Consider the following 23,567-nt stretch of genomic DNA (forward strand, 5'->3'; position numbering starts at 1 on the left):
GCCTGACTGCCAAAATAGCCCCATCTCTTGGGGGCACTTCCTTTATTCCCCTTCAAGTGTGGGGGCACTTCCTGTCTGAAAGGCTAGTCCTTCACTCTTAATGAAGAGCAACTGCATTAAGTATGAAGTTAGTGACTCTTCCTTAGCCCTCTCCCGGCTCGCTTGTGGCAACTTCTTCTCCCATTCCTTCTCTGCTCAGCCTGATAATAGGCTTGCAGTGCAGTATTTAATACTTATTTGGTCACTAATAATTTCTGTGTTCCCAAAGGATTACCACAGGATTTCACTACGGGGAAAATTCTACTCCCCTCCCCCTGCAAGACAGAGTTTTGGCACCCCTGTCAGAAACACAGCATCCCAGGCCTAACCACACAGGAGAGGCAGGATGGGGGGCAGGGCAGGGCAAGAATCTAGGCATGTTTTGCTACACGCATACGTATCTATGCACTATCTTCCTCCCAATGAACAGGAGTGCAGCTCTGATGCTGAAGTACTGGTTATGAAGTGGCTTTTTTGACTTTTTGCAACCTGGAAGAGGATTTGTACTTGAAATGCCATGCATTTCCTTACAAATCCCTTGACTTTGATGGGACTATTCACATACTTTGTGTACTCTAAGGCCCTGATCCAACAAAGCATACAAATGCTTTGTTGGATCAGGGCCTTAGAGCATGGGCTGTGTGTTAGGTATAGGATTCAGGCTGTGTGTTGGGGGGTATAAGCATAGTGAAGCGTCTGTGTAGCAGGAGTGGAAATTCATTGAAATGCATAGAAGCAACTTGAGACTTTCGGAAAAGGCCAGACCCTAGATCCCTTTGAAGTCAATGGCAAACCTTAAATGAAGTTTCATTATAGCTGAGTTCAAAATAAGTAAGTTCTACTGTACTTGGTTTACAAAGTTAATTTTAAACCTAATTTTATTCATTCAGCAGGTCATTTTTTAAAGTGGTCTGTCTCTAAGTTTCTTTGGAGACATTAAGATGTCACTGGCAGGTCTAAGTATGGCTAATGAGGATGCTGGGGCCATATTCTGCCATTAAAGTGTTAGTCATATCCTTCCATGGAAATCTGCATGAATAAAAAATTAATGACCTATGGCTTGTCCCTCCCACGTGCAGATGGGATGGGTATAGGCTGTGCTCAGAAGCTGTGTAGGCAGCAACCTCACAGTGCAGTTCAAAAAGGGGTGCGCTCAGTTTGGTGCACTGCAAGCTGTACCTGGATTTTCTCCCAAATGAAAGAGCCAAAGTAAGGTACAGTGGGGCACATTGGGCAGGCCCATCACAGCGGTCCTAAGTCTTCATCCACAATCTGGAAACTGTTATGTCAGCTAGGAATCAGCACCACTCCCAACTTACCTGGCTGCTAAATGGTGTTGCACAGAACTCAGCCACTCCCATCTCCTATAATGTCTCTCCTAATGCACCGCTACTTGCCCTCTGAAGGAATGAGCCCATCAATTCTCATGTATGTTATGAAAGACTAACTGCATTAACATTGCATCAACCAATGTCCAATCTTTAAAATCAGACGATATATAATTGTAATATTTTACTGAGGAAAAAACACGTTGAGAATAGATATCAAGGAGTAACACCTCAATAACAGTAATTATTACACCCACATGTCTGATTTACAGTGTGATAAATTATTTGCAAAACAGCTAAACAATTATCTCACATCATCAGTTTGTAGAAAAATGTTTGTATATACCTGTCTATTTTCATACAATGCAGTTGTCAGTCTTAATTGGGCTCCAATTCTTTCCATCTCTCATAACTCTTATTCACATGCAGTTAAGTGAGAAGATGTTTTAGAATTCATGAAATAAGTGCTGTTGTAATTAATATTGTAAATCTATATTTTTCTTCACAGGTTTGCTAATCTCCCAGTGGGTCTCTCTCCCTGCCAAGTCATATTACAAGATCTAATGGGATTTATTTCTCAACAGTTTTTTTTTTTTTGCTTATTTTTTTGTATTTGCTTTCACAAATCTGTTATCCTCGGACAATCTCAGAAGAGGCAGTTATGACAAAGTCTTTGTTGCCACTCTTCCACAGATAAATGTGAATTACTGTCCGTCACCAAGTTATGGATTACTTGTGTGCAGAAAAAATGGATTACTATTTTGAATTAATATTCTATTGTGGAAGAAAAGCTAGCGGTGCTCGGGGCTGCTTCCAAAATTCATAGCCAATGTTCTTCTGTATTTAACTTTGTTTCTTTTCTTCATTTTTGCCTAATTAGTCTAGGTTCAGAGCAGGAGATCTAAGTTCTATCGCTGGCTCAATCACAATTTATACAAGTCATGTAATTCCCCTGTTAGATTTTCATGGCAGTCCTGGAAGATTGATGATCTAGATATATAGACATGATCTTTCTATTTTGTATACACACAGAGAGGCAGTGATAGACTACACTAGTACAAAAAAAGACATGCATATGCTATTACATGCATTAGGCCTGACAAAACAGTCTTATTTAGGTAACATTTGCACTGACTGTAAGGGCAGTTTGGCTTGAGCAAGGAAGTAAAGGCCTTGCCTTGCAGAGCTCAGAATCTCCCTTTTACATTCGTAAAGTGCCACATACATATTTTATAGCACTCTAGTAAAAGCTACAATGATCTCTACTACAAAATCCTTAAACAAAAAAGTTTTTTAGGTATATATTAGGGCTGTCAATTAATTGCAGTTTACTCATGCAAAGACGCGATTAACTCAAAAAAATTATTCGTGACTAAAAAAATTAATTGTGATTAATCACAGTTCAAATCACACTATTGAACAACAGAATACCAATTAAAATTTATTAAATATTTTTGGATTTTTTCTACATTTTCAAATGTATTGATTTCAATTACAACACAGAATACAAAATGTACAGTGCTCACTCTGTATTATTATTTTTGATTACAAATATTTACACTGTAAAAATGACAAACAAAAGAAATAGTATTTTTCAATTCCCTCATACTAGTACTGTAGTGCAATCTTTTTGTCATGACAGTGGAACTTACAAATGTAGATTTTTTTTTTGTTACATAACTGCACTCCATAACAAAACAATGTAAATCTTTAGAGCCTACAAGTCCACTCAGTCCTAGTTCTTGTTCAGTCAACCACTAAGAGAAACAAGTTTGTCTATAGGTGTCAGAGTGGTAGCCATGTTAGTCTGTATCAGCAAAAACAACGAGGAGTCGTTGTGGCACTTTAGAGACTAATCAATTTATTTGGGCATAAGCTTTCATGAGCTAAAACCCACTTCATCAGACACATGGAGTGGAACATACAGTAGGGAGGTATAAATACACAGCATATGAAAAGATGAGAGTTGCCTTACCAAGTGGGGGGTCAGTGCTAACGAGCCAATTCAATTTAAGTTGGAAGTAGGCAATTCTCAACAGTTGACAAGAAGGAGTGGAAATCACTTCTGTAATGTTAATGAGATCAGTGTAAACAAGGTGGCCCATTTGAAACGTTGACAAGAAGGTGTGAGTATTTAGGAAGGGGAGATTAGTTTTTGTAAAAACAACAAGGAGTACTTGTGGCACCTTAGAGACTAACAAATTGATTTAGTTTGTGTAGTGACCTATCCACTCCCAGTCTCTATTCAGGCCTAATTTGATAGTGTCCAGTTTGCAAATTAATTCCAGTTCTGCAGTTTCTCGTTGGAGTCTGTTTTTAAAGTTTTTTTTGTTGAAGAACTGCCTCTTTTAAAGTCTGTTATTGAGTGACCAGGGAGCTCGAAGTGTTCTCCTACTGTTTTCTGAATGTTATAATTCCTGATGACAGATTTGTGTCTTTATTCTTTTGCGAACAGACTGTCCGGTTTGGCCAATGTACATGGCAGAGGGGCATTGCTGGCACATGATGGCATATATCGCATTGGCAGATGTGCAGGTGAACGAGCCCCTGATTGTGTGGCTGATGTGGTTAGGTCCTATGATGGTGTCTATATTTACGAGAGATAATGCTCCCACTTCTTATTTACAATGTCACCGGAAGCTAACAACAGGCGTTCACATGGCACTGTTGTAGCTGGCATTGCAATGTATTTATGTTCCAGATATGCCAAACATTCATATGCCACTTTGTGCTTCGACCACCATTCCAGAGGACATGCTTCCATGCTAATGATGATTGTTGAAAAAAAAAAGTGTTAATTACATTTGTGTCTGAACCCTTTGGGGGAGAATTGTATGTCTTCTGCTCCATGCTTTTACCTGCATTCTGCCATATATTTTGTGTTATGCTAGTCTAGGATGACAACCCAGTATATGTTATTTGATTTAAGAACACTTTCACTGCAGATCTGACAAAACACAAAGAAGATTCCAATGTGAGATTTCAAAAGATAGCAACAGCACTTGACCCAAGGTTTAAGAATCTGAAGTGCCGTCCAAAATCTGAGAGGGACAAGGTGTGGAGCATGCTTTCAGAAGTCTTAAAAGAGCAACACTCTGATGCAGAAACTACAGAACCCAAACCACAAAAAAAAAAAAATCAACCTTCTGTTAGTGGCATCTGAGTCAGATGATGAAAAAGAACATGCATTGGTCTGCACTGCTAGTTATCAAGCAGAACCTGTCATCAGCATGGATGCACATTCTCTGGAATGATGGTTGAAGCATGAAGGGACATATGAATCTTTAGCGCATCTGGCATGTAAATATCTTGCAACGCCGGCTACAACAGTGCCATGAGAACGCCTGTTCTCACTTTCAGGTGACATTGCAAACAAGAAGCAGGCAGCATTATCTCCTACAAATGTAAAAAAAAATGTGTTTGTCTGAGCGATTGTCTGAACAAGACGTAGGACTGAGTGGACTTGAAGGCTCTAAAGTTTTACACTACTTTATTTTTGGATGCAGGGTTTTTTTAAAATAATTCTACATTTGTAAGTTCAACCTTCATGATAAAGAGATTGCACTACAGTACTTGTATTAGGTGAATTGAAAAATACTATTTCTTTTGTTTTTTTACAGTGTAAATATTTTTAATAAAAATAAATATAAAGTGAACATTGTACATTTTGTATTCTGTGTTGTAACTGAAATCAATATATTTGAAAATGTAGAAAACATCAAAAATATTTAAATGGTATTCTATTATTGTTTAACAGTGTGATTAATTTTTTTTAATTGCTTGACAGTCCTAATATATGACACTGGAAATCACCAAAAATAGTATTAGTCTTTGTTACATAGTAAGCCACAAGTACAATTTAAAAGACACAAAACAGTCCAGACAAATGCAAAAGAAGAAAATACAGTCCAGACACTATTAAGAAAGTATCACACAGGCAAAATCAGAGAACTCACTAGCAGAAATAAAGAAAACTGATGAGCAGATATAAAAAGGGGAACATTATGTATCTTCTATGTTTTAAAAGCATCTGACCCAAGCTAGATGGCAGCAGCTATAAAAGGACAGCATTTGTGATATATATATATGGAGTATTTTCAAATGTGCATATGAGACTCATTTCTGGTAGTCTGTGTGTATTGCTGCATTGAGATCTGTCTGGGAACGATGAGGTATATTTTTTCTACAACAAAAGGCATTTGGAAGAAGTCATTTTTTTATTACATTGATAGATTGTTCTAAAAGGACACCTCTTATTTTATCTCCTCCCAGTTATTTTGGATGTCTCTTCCTACTCTCATGCCAGGCACAGAACTCTTAAATCACCAGTATGGGCCTGAGCCATGCACCGAGGCTGAGGTCAAACTATGGTAGTTGTAAATAATGATTATTTAACTTAAATAAGTTTTCATACCTAGATTCCTAACAATAAGCTCCCAAATTCATATTTAGGTGCCTAAATAAATGTGGCCTGTGATTTCTAGAAGTGCTACGTAACCTCATCTCTCATTAATAGCCTGACATTAGATATCCAGATCTGAGAATGTTGACTATCATGTTTGTCCAATTAACTTCATGATAAGCACCCCTGCCCTCACTGGGGAGTGAACCCCTCTTTGGGCACAGGGAGGGACAACCCCTGCAACAACCTGGGTGAATGAGACCCACTTTTCATAAAGCGCTTGGACTCTGACAAGTGCTACCTTAGTACTGCACGTCAATATTGCACACTGGAGTAAATTTCACTTGTAGATAATAGGTTAGCAGCAATATTGTTCAGTGCTGCCATCCTCAGACACTGAACCCCTACATTTTTTAAAGAAGTGCATAGCATTTTGGCCACAGGATATTGGGCTTCAGGAAGGAATCACTGGATGAAATTCTATGATCTGTGTTATGCAGAAAGTCAAACTAGATGTTCATAATTGTTCCTTCCAGCCTTACAATCTCTGTGAATACCTTCTCACATTTTCTACAGATAGGGCCTTTCAGCTGCAATACAACTCCGGTTGCCTATGTTAAGAAATAACGAGTTCTTTGTATTGCACAGAATCATAATGTGTTTCACTTTCAGTTACAGGGAACACTAAATACTGAATGTTCCTCCAGCCCAGGATCCAGGTATTGACTCAGACTGCAGGAATCAATGAGGAAAGCATATCCCATGTTCTTATCCTTGCACAGATGTGAACACACTCCACCCAACAAGGAGAGTCAAGCAACATTTAGGCCTAACATAGTTAAGAAACTAAGGTCCAGATCCACAAAGGGACTTAGGCATTGTTATATTGAGCATTGCAGGGACTAGAAAATGACAGGAACAACACTGTGATCCATGAAGCCTGAATAAAGTCTCCCTATGCAACGAATGGGAGAGAGAGGTGCTTTCAAATAGGATTCACAAAGCTAGCACACTACACGGAAGCTGCCTAAACTAGCCAATCGGAGATGCCAAGTAGAGTGGTGTATGCTAAGCCCCACCCTTCTCACAGAGACAGACACTTAAGTGCAGGCAACAAGGAGGCACTGATCTCTGCTTGTGGTCCGCGAACCAGAGGAAGATAGGCATTTGGCTGCCTAAGTCACATACAGGGCCTAAAACAAAACAGCGGGGGGCTGGCTCTCCCTCATAACCTTTAGCCCAGTGAACAGGGTACTCACCCAGGATGCAGGAAACCCCCAGTTCAAGTTCCCCCTTCACCTCAGGGGGAGAAAGGATTTGAACAGGGATTCGTCACCTCTCTAGCCACTAGATCGCAAGAGGCCCGTCAGGGTAATCTCCTGGCGGGCCGCAAGACAGTTTGTTTACATTGACCATCCACAGGCATGGCCGCCCACAGCTCCCAGTGGCCGCGTTTCACTGTTCCCCGCCAATGGGAGCTGCGGGAAGTGGTGCAGGCCGCAGGGACAGTCAATGTAAACAAACTGTCTCGCGGATTACCCTGATGGGCCATGTAAGGCCTGCGGGCCGCATGTTGCCTACCACTACACTAGACTATAGAGTCATTCTAATACTTTCTCTGGCCAATTAATATTTAATTAGTCAATTAATTAATATGGAACAAACTCAACAGAAGAGACTGAGGGAACCCCACATCCAAATATCCCGTAGCCCAGGGATTAAGAACCTTACCTGAGAGGTGGCCAATCCCTGTTCAGATCCCTTCTGCCCCTCAGACAAAGTGAGGACTTGAACCAGGCATTTCCCACATCTGGAGTGAGTACCCTATCTGTTAAGCTAAAGATTATAAGGGAAGTCCTTCTCCTCCATCTCTGACCATTCTGTGTGAACTTGGCTGAGGGACCCAACCCACTAGGCAACCTTTGAGCACACCTCCCACATCTGACCTAAGCAGCTGAATGCCTATCTTCCCTAGTTTGTGAATCACTTAAGCAGGACATAGGCTACTGGGTGCCTAGAGGGAGGCTGCAGTGCGCATGCTCAGAGGCCGATACACAGGGGCATAGGGAACTTTGACTTCAAACACCGAGACGCCGAGTAAGTTTGAGTGCCTACAGAGTTAGACGGCAGCTGAGAGGGAGTTTTGTGGATCACAGGGATACCTAAGTACTTTCGTGGATTGCAGCCTAAAGCTACATCTACACTACAAGCTAGGAGCTCATAGTGTGATTCCCTTGCCCACGTACGCATACTCGCACTAGCTGTCATCAAGCTAGTGTGAGTATAAACAGCAGCGTAACTGTGGTAGTGGCAGTGGAGGCCTGGCTCAGCATGCCAAGCAGGTGGGTTTTCACTCAGCACAGCTGAGCCAGTCCTCCACTACTGCTCCCAGTGCTCCTGCAGCTACACTGCTCTTTATACCTGTGCTAGCTCCATGAGCGGAATCACACCCCTAGCTCATCGTGTAGACATAGCCTTTATATGTAGATTAGGTCAATGTAATGAAACAGCTATGAAAATTTACCAGCCCAGACACAAAAATCTATACCGTTTCTAATGGGATTACCGTCTCAGTAAATAAGGTTTAAGGACTAAATATATTTTATTCACTTTCTCCAAAAAACTTATTCATTCCCAATTGAATGGGCAGGTAAGAAATTGCAAGGTTAATTAAACTACTGTATCAGGCTGGCTTAGCCTATTGTCAGAACTAGCTTTTTGCTACTTTTCTTTTTTTCTTAAATTGCTCTAGCTTAGCAACTGAGTACCTGTCTGGCCTTCTGTAACTGGTTGCTTACCTTCAATAGTGTCTTTGTGAAGGATGCTAATATACTGTTTTATAAACTATTATTGCCAACAGCACTTAATATAAGAATTGTAAAGAAATCAATTTCTGAAATTCTTGCTTTTCTAGCTTTTCATGTTCTTCCTCATAATCGCTTTACATTTTAAGGAGATTGCTGATTCAAACATTTATGTAAGGCTTCATCCAATGCGAACATCTTAAAGGGAAAAAAACAACAAAACCTGTCCCTATGGAAGCTGTAAAAATATCTCTCATCCCAACTTAAAATGTTGCAGAGAGTAAGTTCTGAAAATTGTGCTCTTAATGGTAATGTAGAAGTGCCTAAGTGAATAAGAGCCCAGATCCTATTTTCAAAAGTACCTTGGGGCCAAATTTAGAAAAGTACTTATGTGCCTAGTGAGAGTTACAAAAATACATAAGCTAAATTGCCAAGATAACACCCTGGGGCATAGCCTCAGAGAGTGTAAATTTATGACAATTTACCCTAGCTGAGAATCTACCAGTGTGTATTTTAACTGCACGTCTTGAAATTCTAACATACCAAAGTTAGAATCCCAACTAAGACTGAATTGATCTGTAATGATGAAAGACCCTAATGAAAATGGTAATTTTATTCTTTAAGGCACTGCTCCTGCTCTTATTGGTCTAACTCCCAAGGACTTCAGTTATGGTAGGGTCAAAGCTCGAGCTGGTCAGAAATTTTTCATCAAAATGATTTTGCAATGCCGAATTGTCCTTTCTGCCTTTGACAAATCTCACACAGGGAGCTAAACACATGTACATATGAGTTCCCAATCACATGACAGAAACAATATACCTTTAGTTGCTTATGGGTACATTTATCATTAATGGATATTTAACCTTATTCTTTAAACACTAGAATGACAATACCTCTCTTCAAAGGTTTCATCAAAGTTACGTGCCTGACACTTAAAAAGACAAACTACCCAAGGATGCAGAAACACACAGAAAATTCCTGCTTACCCAGTTCAAACACAGTAATTAACCGAATGAATCAATTCAACTAAAATAGATCAAAGAAACTTCCCATTAGTTGACTGTTTAAAATAACTCCACGAAGAAATCATTTATTCTCTAGTGATCTTTTTCTGCACTCTTCTGACCCCCAACAGATTGATGGTGATGGAAGAATTAAAAAAACAAAAAAAAACAACAAAAAACCCCCCTGCTCATCAGAAATCCTTGTCCTTACTACTGAAATATGTGCTATTCCCACCCTCTTTTAGACAAATAATCAACCCAACCCGCCAACTGTCCAAACATGCCAGGTGTTCAATATAAAAACTAGTAATCCAAAATGATTGCCTGAAGAATAACCCCTAGTATATTCCATTCACGTAGAGTATTTGGCAGTAAGCTCTATGGGGAAAAGAACAGTCTTATATTTTTGAAATGTCACACGCACCTATGGCTCAATAGAAATAAACAACATTAATATGGTGTAATATGTACTACTAGTGAATCAGCAGTGACACACACACCGATTTATTACTTATACATAGTTGCAGATATAAATGTCACACACACACACTCTACATGTATAGGTCATCATTCATCTACAGCTATATTAAAATACTTTTACTAATGAGATAAATACTACAGTAGAACCTCTGAGTTACGAACACCAGAGATACGAACTGAGCAGTCAACGACACACCTCATTTAGAAACGGAAGTATGCAGTCAGGCCACAGCAGAGACAAAAAAAAAAAAAAGACAAATACAGTATCATGTTAAATGTAAACTACTAAAAAAAAAAAAGGCAAAGCAGCATTTTTCTTCTGCATAGTAAAGTTTCAAAGCTGTATTAAGTCAATGTTCAGCTGTAAACTTTTGAAAGAACAACCATAATGTTTTGTTGAGAGTTATGAACATTTCAGAGTTATGAACAACCTCTATTCCCAAGGTGTTTGTAACTCTGAGGTTCCACTGTAGTAGTTTAGTGATCTTGTATGCAAATAGGAAAGCTGAACTCTACTGCAGCTCGCATAAAGGTTGGGGCTGTCACTAAATAGAACAGAGTTCTGAAAGAGAGCTGCTTGTGTGAATTTCTAACCTAGGTGTCCTTAGCCTGTTTGCCAGAAGCTGGGAATGGGGGACAGGGGATGGATCACTTGATGATTACCTGTTCTGTTCATTCCCTCTGGGGCACCTGGCATTGTCCACTGTCGGAAGACAGGATACTTGGCTAGATGGACCTTTGGTCTGACCCAGTATGGCCGTTCTTACGTTCTAGAGATGAAAGGCTCCATATCCCTTTGCCAATTTCCTGAGAGCCCTCCCTATAGACACCCTGACATGCAAGAAGTTGTGATAGTAGCAGCAATGTCATACACCTCATCTCCAGATTTTTTTAATGCTACCGCATTTGTAAAGCGAAAGCAAGCAAAATCCATGCCAGAGCTGTAGAAATAGAAACAAGGAACCAGATTTTAAAGGTATTTAGGCACCTAACTCCCATTGATTTCAATGGGACTTGGGCACTTAAATACTTTTAAAAATATGGGCTCAGGTAAAGTTATCCTCTCAGTTACTGTACATAGGTGCAAGCCTCTTGACTTAAGTTGGATTGCACCAGTGTAACTCAGAGGTTTTGGCCCATGAACTTTTTAATTTCACTGTTATGGGCTTTGTTCCAGGCTAGTATCTGTAGTAGCAGGATAAGGAGACAGGATGCAAGTCTTGGGTAGAGAAACATTAGAAGAGCTCATAGACTCATAGACTTTAAGGTCAGAAGGGACCATTATGATTGTCTAGTCTGACCTCCTGCACAACGCAGGCCACAGAATCTCAGCCACCCACTCCTGTAATAAATCCCTAACCTATGTCTGAGCTATTGAAGTCCTCAAATCATGGTTTAAAGACTTCAAGGTGCAGAGAATTCTCCAGCAAGTGACCCATGCCCCACGCTGCAGAGGAAGGCAAAAAACCCCCAGGGCCTCTGCAAATCTACCCTGGGGGAAAATTCCTTCCCGACCCCAAATACGGTGATCAGCTAAACCCTGAGCATGTGGGCAAGACTCACCAGCCAGACACCCAGGAGAGAATTCTCTGTAGTAACTCAGATCCCACCCCATCTAACATCCCATCACAGGCCATTGGGCATATTTACCGCTAACAGTCAAAGATCAATTAATTGCCAAAATTAGGCTATCCCATCAGACCATCCCCTCCATAAACTTATCAAGCTTAGTCTTGAAGCCAGATATGTCTTTTGCCCCCACTGCTCCCCTTGGAAGGCTGTTCCAGAACTTCACTCCCCTGGTGGAGAGAAACCTTCATCTAATTTCAAGTCTAAACTTCCTGATGGCCAGTTTATATCCATTTGTTCTTGTGCCCACATTGGTACTGAGCTTAAATAATTCCTTTCCCTCTCTGGTATTTATCCCTCTGATATATTTATAGAGAGCAATCATATCTCCCCTCAGCCTTCTTTTGGTTAGGCTAAACAAGCCAAGCTCTTTGAGTCTCCTTTCATAAGACAGGTTTTCCATTCCTCTGATCATCCTAGTAGCCCTTCTCTGTACCTGTTCCAGTTTGAATTCATCCTTCTTAAACATGGGAGACCAGAACTGCACACAGTATTCCAGATGAGGTCTCACCAGTGCCCTGTATAACAGTACTAACACCTCCTCATCTCTACTGGAAATACCTCACCTAATGCATCCCAAGACCGCATTAGCTTTTTTCACGGCCATATCACATTGGCTGCTCATAGTCATCCTGTGATCAACCAATACTCTGAGGTCCTTCTCCTCCTCTGTTACTTCCAACTGATGAGTCCTCAGCTTTTAACAAAAATTCTTGTTATTAATCCCTAAATGCATGACCTTGCACTTTTCACTATTAAATTTCATCCTATTACTATTACTCCAGTTTACAAGGTCATCCAGATCTTCCTGTATGATATCCCTGTCCTTCTCTATATTGGCAAGACCTCCCAGCTTTGTGTCATCCATAAACTTTATTAGCACACTCCCACTTTTTGTGCCAAGGTCAGAAATAAAAAGATTAAATAAGATTGGTCCCAAAACTGATCCCTGAGGAACTCCACTAGTAACCTTCCTCCAGCCTGACAGTTCACCTTTCAGTATGACCTGTTGTAGTCTCCCCTGTAACCAGTTCCTTATCCACCTTTCAATTTTCATATTGATCTCCATCTTTTCCAATTTAACTAATAATTCCCCATGTGGAACCATATCAAATGCCTTACTGAAATCGAGGTAATTAGATCCACTGTGTTTCCTTTGTCTAAAAAATCTGTTACCTTCTCAAAGAAGGAGATCAGGTTGTTTTGGCATGATCTAGCTTTTGTAAAACCATGTTGTATTGTCCCAATTACCATTGACCTCAATGTCCTTAACTACTTTCTCCTTCAAAAATTTTTCCAAGACCTTGCACACTACAGCTGTCAAACTAACAGGCCTGTTGCATGCTATACATGACTAGTGAGCAGAAGGGAGGAAAGCCTGGAAATCTTTACCACACCTAGAAATCAGGATACCCCCAAAAACAAAAATTAATACTTTTTTTTTAACATTCTGTTTCCTCAGACAGAAGGCTGCTCCTTTGAAAATGCTTCATTGGGATCCAGGAGAAAATCCTCATGACTTATTCCATTTCATTCTTGATATGCGCACCCCCGCACACACACACCAAAAATGGCATTGGAAGGACCCAGTAGTGGTCTACTTGGCAGTTTTGCTGCCACCACCATGTCCCCAGAACCATGAGTTATGAAGTCTGCATGCTCTGTGGGACTTGGAGCACCCTGGTGTTCAGAACTCAAGAACACCCATGCTGGAGGCTAGATTCTCCCTGTGCCCTAGAGCAGGAGGGATGCACTGTGATTGGAATGCTAGTTGAATCAACCAGGTTTCCTCTTCTGGGCTCCCAGAGTTTTCTCTACAGCTTTTGTCACTGGTCATTTAGCCAGGAAACACTTATTACTGGCACCCATGCTTAAACAGGCCAAACCTCAAAGCCTTCTCTCCATTTTTACACAGTTCTTATTCAGGCAAATTCACACTGACAGTGGAAACTTGAAACTTGACAGGCATTCAGGGCCTGATCTGGAGTACCTTGAGTTCAATAGGAGTCTTTCCATTGACTTTAATGGGTTTTGGATCAGGCCCTCAATGCTCTCAGTACCTAGCTGGCTAATTAACTTAATGCGAGTCCTGAGAGAAGGGTCCTCAGAATTTGACCATTAGTGCATGAAAACACACACAACAACACTGGCCAGATAACATTGGGAGTAGGGAGACTTCCACTAAACCTGAGAAATAAGCATCTTCTTTTGTTCACTGTGTATATATATCTGCAAATGGGGCATGTATAAAACAGTCTTCAAGATGCAGTACCCGACAGTAGACATACTATGTATGAAATAGATCGAAATGTATAATCCAACCCTGCATCCCTTCCTAGGACTAATCACATGACTAAGGGTTGCTGAATCTATCTATCTATCTATGCCCTCATTATCATAGTATCTGAGCACTTCACAATGTTTAGCATATGTATCTTTTAGGGCTGTCAAGCTATATAAAAAAATTAATCGTGATTAATCACAGTGTTAAACAATAGAATACGATTTATTTATATATTTTTGGATGTTTTCCACATTTTCAAATATATTGATTTCAATTTCAACACAGAATACAAAGTGTACAGTGCTCACTTTATATTTAGTTTTATTATAATTATTTGCACTGTAAAAATAAAATAATATTTTTCAATTCACTTAATACAAGCACTGTAGTGCAATGTCTTTATCATGAAAGTTGCACTTACAAATGTAGAATTATGCACAAAAAATTAACTGCATTCAAAAACAAAACAAAGTCCGCTCAGTCCTACTTATTGTTCAGCCAATCACTCAGACATACACATTTGTTTAAATTTGCAGGAGATAATGCTGGCCGCTTTTTGTTTACAACATCACCTGAAAGTGAGAACAGGCATTCGCATGGCACTGTTCTAGCCGGTGTTGCAAGACATTTACATGCCAGATGCGCTAAAAATTCATATGTCCCTTCATGTTTCAACCACGATTCCAGAGGACATGCGTCCATGCTGATGATGGGTTCTGCTCGATAATGATCCAAAGCAGCGCAGACTGACGCATGTTCATTTTCATCATCTGACTCAAATGCCACCAGCAGAAGGCTGATTTTCTTTTTTGGTGGTTCGGGTTCTGTAGTTTCTATATGGGAGTGTTGTTCTTTTAAGACTTCTGAAAGCATGCTCCACACCTTGTCCTGCTCAGATTTTGGAAGGCACTTCAGATTCTTAAACTTTGGGTTAAGTGCTGTAGCTATCTTTAGAAATCTCACATTGGTACCTTCTTTGCGTTTTGTCAAATCTGCAGTGAAAGTGTTCTGAAAATGAACATGTGCTGGGTCATCATCTGAGACTGCTATAACATGAAATATATGGCAGAATGCGGGTAAAACACAGAGCAGGAGACATACAATTCTCCCCCAAGGAGTTCGTTCACAAATTTAATTAACGAGCATCATCAGCAAGGAAGCATGTCCTCTGGAATGGTGGCCAAAGCATGAAGGGGCATAAGAATGTTTAGTATATCTGGCATGTAAATACCTTGCAATGCTGGTTATAAAAGTGCCACGCGAACACCTGTTCTCACTTTCTGGTGACATTATAAATAAGAAGCGGGCAGTATTATCTCCCGTAAATGTAAATAAACTTGCTCATCCTAGCGATGGCTGAATGAGAAGTAGGACTGAGAGGTGTTGTAGGCTCTAAAGTTTTACATTATTTTGTTTTTCAGTGCAGTTAGTTTTTGTGCATAATTCTACATTTGTAAGTTCAACTTTCATGATAAAGAGATTGCACTACAGTACTTGTATGAGGTGAATTGAAAAATACTATTTCTTTTGTTTATCATTTTTACAGTGAAAACATTTGTAATATAAATAATATAAAGTGAGCACTGTACACTTTGCATTCTATGTTGTTCCAAATCAATATATTTGAAAATGTAGAAAAACATCCAAAATATTTAGCACATTTCAAATGGTATACTATTGTTAACAATTCAATTACAACTGCAATTGTGATTAATTTTTTCAATCACGATTAATTTTTTCGAGTTAATCGTGTGAGTTAACTGTGATGAATGGACAGTCCTAATATCTTTACAAAACTCCCATGACGTCTGGAGGTACTATTATCTCTGCCTCACAGACAAGACATTAAGTGACTGTGCCAAGGTCACACAGGAAGTTTGTGATAGAGCAAGGAATTAAACCCAGGTCTCAGGATAGCACCCTAACAACCCCTAGATAGAGCCATAGATTGTAAAATGTCCAAATTATGCATTTGGGTGTTTGCATGCAGCTCCCATCAGAGTCAGCGGAGTCACATATGCACCTCTGAGAAAAGAATTCAGCCCTTTGTACCAAAACAGTTTCTCTTTCAGAGGGTACAATTTACACACCCAAAACCCCCCTTGTCCAACTACCTTTCTTACCACTAAATGCCCCAGCACTTGAAGAAAGCACTCACTTCTTCCACCAACAGGATGCTGGCCGGTGCCTATGCATGGGTGCATGCTATCCTTCCTCTCTCTTGCACCTATGCAGGGGTTGGCCAAAATCTGACCCTTGGGATTGTACAGTGCCAGAGCCCAACGGAAGTGCCACAGAAAATGCTGGACCCCTTTCATTGTATCCTGACTGCCAATTAAGCTTTCAGATAAATTCACAATCCCGTCTAGAGCTACAGCATTTCTGTTATGATTCTATTGCTATTTGCCAAGCACCAACAATATGTCCACTGTAGAAAATGCAGATCATAGAATCATAGAATATCAGGGTTGGAAGGGACCTCAGAAGGTCATCTAGTCCAACCCCCTGCTCAAAGCAGGACCAATCCCCAATTTTTGGCCCAGATCCCTAAATGGCCCCCTCAAGGATTGAACTCACAACTCTGGGTCTAGCAGGCCAATGCTCAAACCACTGAGCTATCCCTCCCCCCTTATTCAGGCACTCTGCACTCCAGATTGCTTGCAGGCTAGAAGAGGTGGAAAATAAGAACTGGAAGATCCAGAAAAATGATTTATGAAGGAATGTTTTAAAATACCCTCTTTTCCTTACATTTTTTTCCCATTTTAACTACAATAATCCTTGAATCACAATGAAAATTGGGCAGGTTTATACCACATTATTGTCATGAAAGTGGATTGCTCTTCAGGATCTTCTGAACTCATCGTTGCTCCAAAATTAGTTAAATTTTAATATATTGATAACTTGAGGATGTTTCCGGTTTAGGAGGTAATAACTGTATCTAGGGCTGAAGGAACTCCCAGGCCAAAGTGTTTACAGCAAATAAGCATTTAAGCTCATGGGCAATAGGAGTTTATTAGCTGAAGATGAGGTTATTGCTGAGTGAGGTAGTACTCTCAAGTTATGTAATTAAAATTGTAATTAAATATTTAAATATTAAACGAAGGAGAAAACAAACTACATGAAATGAGCTGACAAAATGCCAAGATGCAAACTATAGAGGAAACCAGACCAAAAGGAGGTTTTTGCCCCTTTTATCATCATCTCTTCTCAGCCCCCTTAACTTTCTCCCCTCCCTGCATCTCTATTCTCTTCATCTCCACCCTTCTCTCCCTACAGGCCAGGAAGGTTATTCCCTGCCACAACATAGGTCTGTTTATACCAGCGGTTCCCAAACTTTTTACCTCATGCCCCCTCTTACCTGTGTCTGCATCTCCCTCCCCCAAGCCAGGAGCGGGGCCACATCTCCAGGAGGTGGGGACACAGACAGGGATAAGAGGGCCAAGGCTAGGGCCACAGCTGGGGGCAAGAGCAGGGCCAGGAGCAGAGCTGGTGGGTGGTGCTCCCTCCCCAGCCCTATGGGGACCTCTAGTTTATACTTTGTTTAGAAACTGAATGAGGAGAAAGAGGCTGGGTTCTCCCAGTAGAAACCAATGATGATGAAGGCATAAAGAGGACAGTTCTTCTGAGGACGAGAACCTTGCTGTAAGGAATGAAGGATGGGTTTGTGAGGAGAGAAGGGAGGAATGAGGGAAATGAATCAGGAGTGTGTGTGGACTACCATGAGGATCGTGGGTTGGTTGGTTTACTTACTGTTTTCCTTGGAACAATTTCACAGCACTGTTTTCTTTGCTGTTGAGAATTATTTTTCCTATTCTTGGGTAAATTTTGCAGTATTTCTGCTTCATCCAAGAGGAGCAAGAAGCTGACATGGCATCTTGAAAAGTCTAAGTACAGATGCCAGGAGAATTCTGGCAGACATACTAAGGGGTGATACATGCATATTCACAGTGGCATTATTGGAATGGAACTTTACAACCATTATGCTACTCCCTGCATTCTGACTGGCTAACTGGCACAAATAGCCAGATTACAGTGATTCTTCTACTTCCCTATTATTGAATAGTAACACTACAATTATGCAAATTAGACATCCATGACCAGACTGCAGAAAAATCTCTAGTTAGATATTCATAACTGTACAAGTCCCTGCACTCTGAATGGCCGAGTCCATGTACAATGCTATATCATGAAGAATAAACTCAGCAAAATAGTGTTTTCAAGTTGTGTTCACCTATCGCTTTTTGTATTAATAACTACAAGGCTTGCCCCCTCCCAGGTTATTCAAACATTAACAAAGGGAAAGAAGAGGCTGTTATAAAATTTAGAGATAGTCTTAACTAAAGAAGGCACACATCCCAGAAGACTCCCAGCAACAGTATTTTGTATTAGTTGCGCTAAGATTTTTAGGTGCACTGCCTTCTAATGGAGGACCAGTCCTGTATCTTGTGATCATGGGGTTATTCCCAGTCAGCCAAACTCCTCTCCCCACTGGTGAGCCTGAGAGACTGGGCTGGACAATGGGGAAGTCAGTGGGGAGAAGACTGGAGGAATCCTCCCTTCTGGACCCAAAAGGGGAGTGTTTTGATGTTCCAGGCTAAGGGCTTGTGACCTTCAACAAGGGTTGACAAAACACCAGAGGATCCAACAGAAGGCAGATCCCTCCCGCCCCACTGCATGTGCAACAGCATGTAGAATAGGCCATGGAGTTTGACACCGTGCAGGGGTATACACTACCTGCCTGCCATTCTTCATGCCTACTTCCCAACTCCATAGCAGACATCTACTGTATGCATGGCCCTCTGCACCTGTGGAGGTGAAAATAGGATTGTCCTGGTGGGAGAGCAATATTTCTATACTGGAAAAGCACTGAGTTTAAATAGCATCTGCAGGTTTACTAGAAATCCTGAACTTTTTTGCAAAGCTTGCATTTTCCTCCTTCAATAGTAAGCATGCTTTCTGGATACAGACCTGTTTATCTTTCCTGCCATTGTATTTCCTCTGTCAAGAGAAACTTTTATCTTTTTGGTCCAGTGCAGTTTTAATTCAGTTCTGAAGAGAATAAAAGGCATTCTATTAAACCACCACACTGTTTAGTGCTATACTTACGCAGATGCTGGCTGTATTTTAAAGAATCCATATGGAGGTTGCAGGAACAAACCATCCTGATGTGTAGAAAGAACAGTAAATATGGCAGGCGACCAGCTTGGCTTAACAGGAAAATCCTTGCTGATCTTAAACATAAAAAAAGCAGCTTACAAGAAGTGGAAGATTGGACAAATGACCAGGGAGGAGTATAAAAATATTGCTCAGGCATGCAGGAGTGAAATCAGGAAGGCCAAATCACACTTGGAGTTGCAGCTAGCAAGGGATGTTAAGAGTAAAAGGGTTTCTTCAGGTATGTTAGCAACAAGAAGAAAGTCAAGGAAAGTGTGGGCCCCTTACTGAATGAGGGAGGCAACCTAGTGATAGAGGATGTGGAAAAAGTAACGTACTCAATGCTTTTTTTGCCTCTGTCTTCACGAACAAGGTCAGCTCTCAGACTACTGCACTGGGCAGCACAGCATGGGGAGGTGGTGACCAGCCCTCTGTGGGGAAAAGAAGTGGTTCAGGACTATTTAGAAAAGCTGGACAAGCACAAGTCCATGGGGCCGGATGCACTGCATCCGAGGGTGCTAAAGGAGTTGGCGGATATGATTGCAGAGCCATTGGCCATTATCTTTGAAAACTCATGGCGATCGGGCAAGGTCCTGGATGACTGGAAAAAGGCCAGTGTAGTGCCCATCTTTAAAAAAAGGGAAGGAGGAGGATCTGGGGAACTACAGGCCAGACAGCCTCACCTCAGTCCCTGGAAAAATCATGGAGCAGGTCCTCAAAGAATCAATTCTGAAGCACTTAGAGGAGAGGAAAGTGATCAGGAACAGTCAGCATGGATTCACCAAGGGCAAGTCATGCCTGACTAACCTAATTGCCTTCTATGATAAGATAACTTGCTCTGTGGATGAGGGGAAAGCAGTGGACGTCTTGTTCCTTGACTTTAGCAAAGCTTTTGCCACGGTCTCCCACAGTGTTCTTGCCAGCAAGTTAAAGAAGTATCGGCTGGATGAATGGACTATAAGGTGGATAGAAAGCTGGCTAGATTGTCGCGCTCAACGGGTAGTGATCAATGGCTCCATGTCTAGCTGGCAGTCAGTATCAAGCGGAGTGCCCCAAGGGTCAGTCCTCGGGCCGGTTTTGTTCAATATCTTCATTAATGATCCGGAGGATGGCGTGGACTGCACCCTCAGCAAGTTTGCAGATGACACTAAACTGGGAGGAGTGGTAGATAAGCTGGAGGGTAGGGATAGGATACAGAGGGACCTAGACAAATTAGAGGATTGAGCCAAAAGAAATCTGATGAGGTTCAAAAAGGACAAGTGCAGAGTCCTGCACTTAGGACAGAAGAATCCCATGCACTGCTACAGACGAGGGACCAAATGGCGGGGCAGCAGTTCTGCAGAAAAGGACCTAGGGGTTACAGTGGACAAGAAGCTGGTTATGAGTCAACCGTATACCCTTGTTGCCAAGAAGGCTAATGGTATTTTGGGCTGTATAAGTAGGGGCACTGCAAGCAGATCGAGGGGTGTGATCATTCCCCTCTGTTCGACGTCGGTGAGGCCTCATCTGGAGTACTGTGTCCAGTTTTGGGCCCCACCCTACAAGAAAGATACAGAAAAATTGGAAAGAGTCCAGCGGAGGGCAACAAAAATGATTATGGGACTGGAACACATGACTTATGAGGAGAGGCTAAGGGAACTGGGATTGTTTAGTCTGCAGAAAAGAAGAATGAGGGGGGATTTGATAGCTGCTTTCAACTACCTGAAAGGGGGTTCCAAAGAAGATGGATCTAGACTGTTCTTAGTGGTAGCAGATGACAGAACAAGGAGTAATGGTCTCAAGTTGCAGTGGGGGAGGTTTAGGTTGGATATTAGGAAAAACTTCACCACCCTCCTTGTGAAAAAGCGCTGGAATGGGTTACCTGGGGAAGCGGTGAGATCTCCTTCCTTAGAGGTTTTTAAGGTCAGGCTTGACAAAGCCTTGGCTGGGATGATTTAGCTGGGGATTGGTCCTGCTTTGAGCAGGGGGTTGGACTAGATGACCTCCTGAGGTCCCCTCCAACCCTGATATTCTATGATTCTGTGATGCTCTCAAGAACATTTACACTCTGAAGACACTAGTCACCCTTTCATACTGAAGAGCTCATAACCAATTTTCTGCTATTTCACAGTTTCCAAGGCACATTGGAGCCAAAAGCTTGTAGAATTCATCTGACAGAACCCATCTATATAGAGTTTCCTTTTTGACATACCGGCCCTCTTTCTTAACAGGCAACAGGTAGTGGGTTGAACTTTTATAGTGGTGTTTTATTATATTCAAGTTGTGTTAATTACCTGGTATAACAAGTATAGAAGCGAGGGGCAAATTCAGAACATAACTATCAGATCTTTCTTACCCTACATTTAGGAAGACAGAATAAATGCACGGAATCCATTTAACAATGACAAAAAAGTGCATTTTACAAGACTAATAAAGGATGTTTTTCTTCTCTCCCATGAGGATCTTAGTCAGTCAAGGACAGAATGTTTGGTTTGTAGATGCTCATTCAAGGACCGACTTTTCAGCTGCAACTTTTTCTAAAAACACCCCGTGTGTACAGTTTCTATGTATTCTTAGCTAAGAGATTTCACAGCAGATTAAATGTTGTACCCTTGTTGGAAATGCATAGGTTAAAATTTCAGTTCCCTTTGGATATTTTAATATCAGATTGCAACTATATATAATGAGGTAAAAAAAAGAACCCATCAAAAAACCGCAAGGTATTCAAAACACTTCAAAGTAGCCCAGAGGAAAAAAAAGATCCCCAGAGCCCTCACCATCATTAAGGAGTAAAACCATAAAGTAGTTCATGTGCATCTCATAGGAAAAGGCCACCAAGAAAACAAGAGGTAAGCGTTCTGCAGAGGATCCAACCTCAGTCCTTTTCTTGGCTCTTCAAAAGGAAGGGTTAGGGCTACTGTAGAAGTAACACACACACAAAATAAAAATCGACTAGCCTAATTTTCAAAAATGCTGAGTACCCTCATCTCCCACATTTGACTTCAAAGTCAGGACAGATTCATTTGGGTGCTTAAATATGAGTGAATCACAGGAGATCTGACTAGATGATCATAATTGCCCCTTCGGACTTTAAACACTACAATTTGGGGGATGAATTTTAGGTACCCACGTTTGAAAATCATGGTCACAGCCTCTGCCATGAGGTATATGGCCATTTCCATTGTAGCACTGACAGTCTCTAGAGTCAGCCACACCTAGGGAATGCATCACATTGAGGTTCTGAGAGGAATCTGAAAGATCCTACAGGGTTTCTTAGAGGTGAAGTCACAAGCTGTGAGAATATAAACTGTGGTGACAGCACTCTCTCCAGAATACTGCTAAATGTATTATATTCACAGCAGGTGGCACATGATGCATTTGCTTCAGAAGAAAATCTAGTATAAAAGGAGAGGTTGGTGAACAGCTGAAAGAGGTAGCTGAAGTCCTTACACAAGGAACTCTCTGATGAGGAGTTTTTGTTTATTTCCTACACAGGAATTTTTGTGAAGGGTGGGAAGAAGTGAAAGGAGTATTGGGAAGGGCAACGGAAATCCAAATAATTACCCTCACCTCAACCAGAAGAAAACCCAGCACACATCTAAAGGGAAGTCAATCAAAGTTTAGCTTTATTCATCAGGACTGCAGTCCTAGTCCTTAATGACAGTGTTCTTTATTTTATAAATTATGCTACAATCATAAGTCTGATCACACACAGTGGCTTTAATTTAAATTTAAGCTATGTGGTTTTACCAGTCTGCAAGAGATTTGACCTTTCAGCTGCCTCTCTCAATTACCTAACACCACATTTTAGACAATGCTGCATTTCTGGCTTGGAATATGATGGAAATGAAAACAGAACAACAAAACAGCAGGCATTTCTCAACTGGATAAAGGGCAACGAAGCTGGAGATTCTGTTTCAAAGTGATTACTGCGAAACCCAATCCATTCTAAAATGAATACTTCACTAAACAGCACTTCATCTTTCAGATGATTGCATTTGTGGAACAAGGTTTTTTAAGAGTCTGCCAATTTCTAGTATAGCATAACTTATGCTACTTAAAATATGGTGAGGTGTACTTTAAAAAAAATCTAAGCAGTCTATACATATCATGCAATCATTTTTGAACTGCATGAAGAGATAAGGAACAGAATCAGGACCCATAAAATAAAAATATTCTGTCAACTTCAGTGCAATGTTTGGTTTGTGTAGAAAGCATAAGGTTGTGCAACATGGCTTGATCCATAACATGGCAGTTAGCCAGTCTTCTATACGCCCCACTTTGACATGCTGTTCTAATATGGGCCTCTATGCCTGCACAGAGACCCATCAACTTCACTGGGACTACAGGCATATGTATTGGCAATACAGATAGAAAAAGTGCATTATAATACATTTTGACCACTCAAACCATAAAAATATAAATGAAGCTTCTAATGTGGGTTACATATTTCGAAGCAGATTG

At 41.0% G+C, this 23,567-nt stretch overlaps 1 protein-coding gene across 1 annotated transcript in view; it reads right to left on the minus strand.

Annotated features, from left to right (window-relative positions):
• The window catches only part of KCNK2 (potassium two pore domain channel subfamily K member 2), a 206,922-nt gene that overhangs the window by 130,823 nt on the left and 52,532 nt on the right, over positions 1–23,567 (minus strand). The gene's annotated exons all lie outside the window — the stretch shown is intronic.

The sequence above is a fragment of the Chelonia mydas genome, chromosome 3 (genome assembly GCF_015237465.2).
Source record: "Chelonia mydas isolate rCheMyd1 chromosome 3, rCheMyd1.pri.v2, whole genome shotgun sequence".
NCBI classification, from domain to species: Eukaryota; Metazoa; Chordata; order Testudines; family Cheloniidae; genus Chelonia; species Chelonia mydas.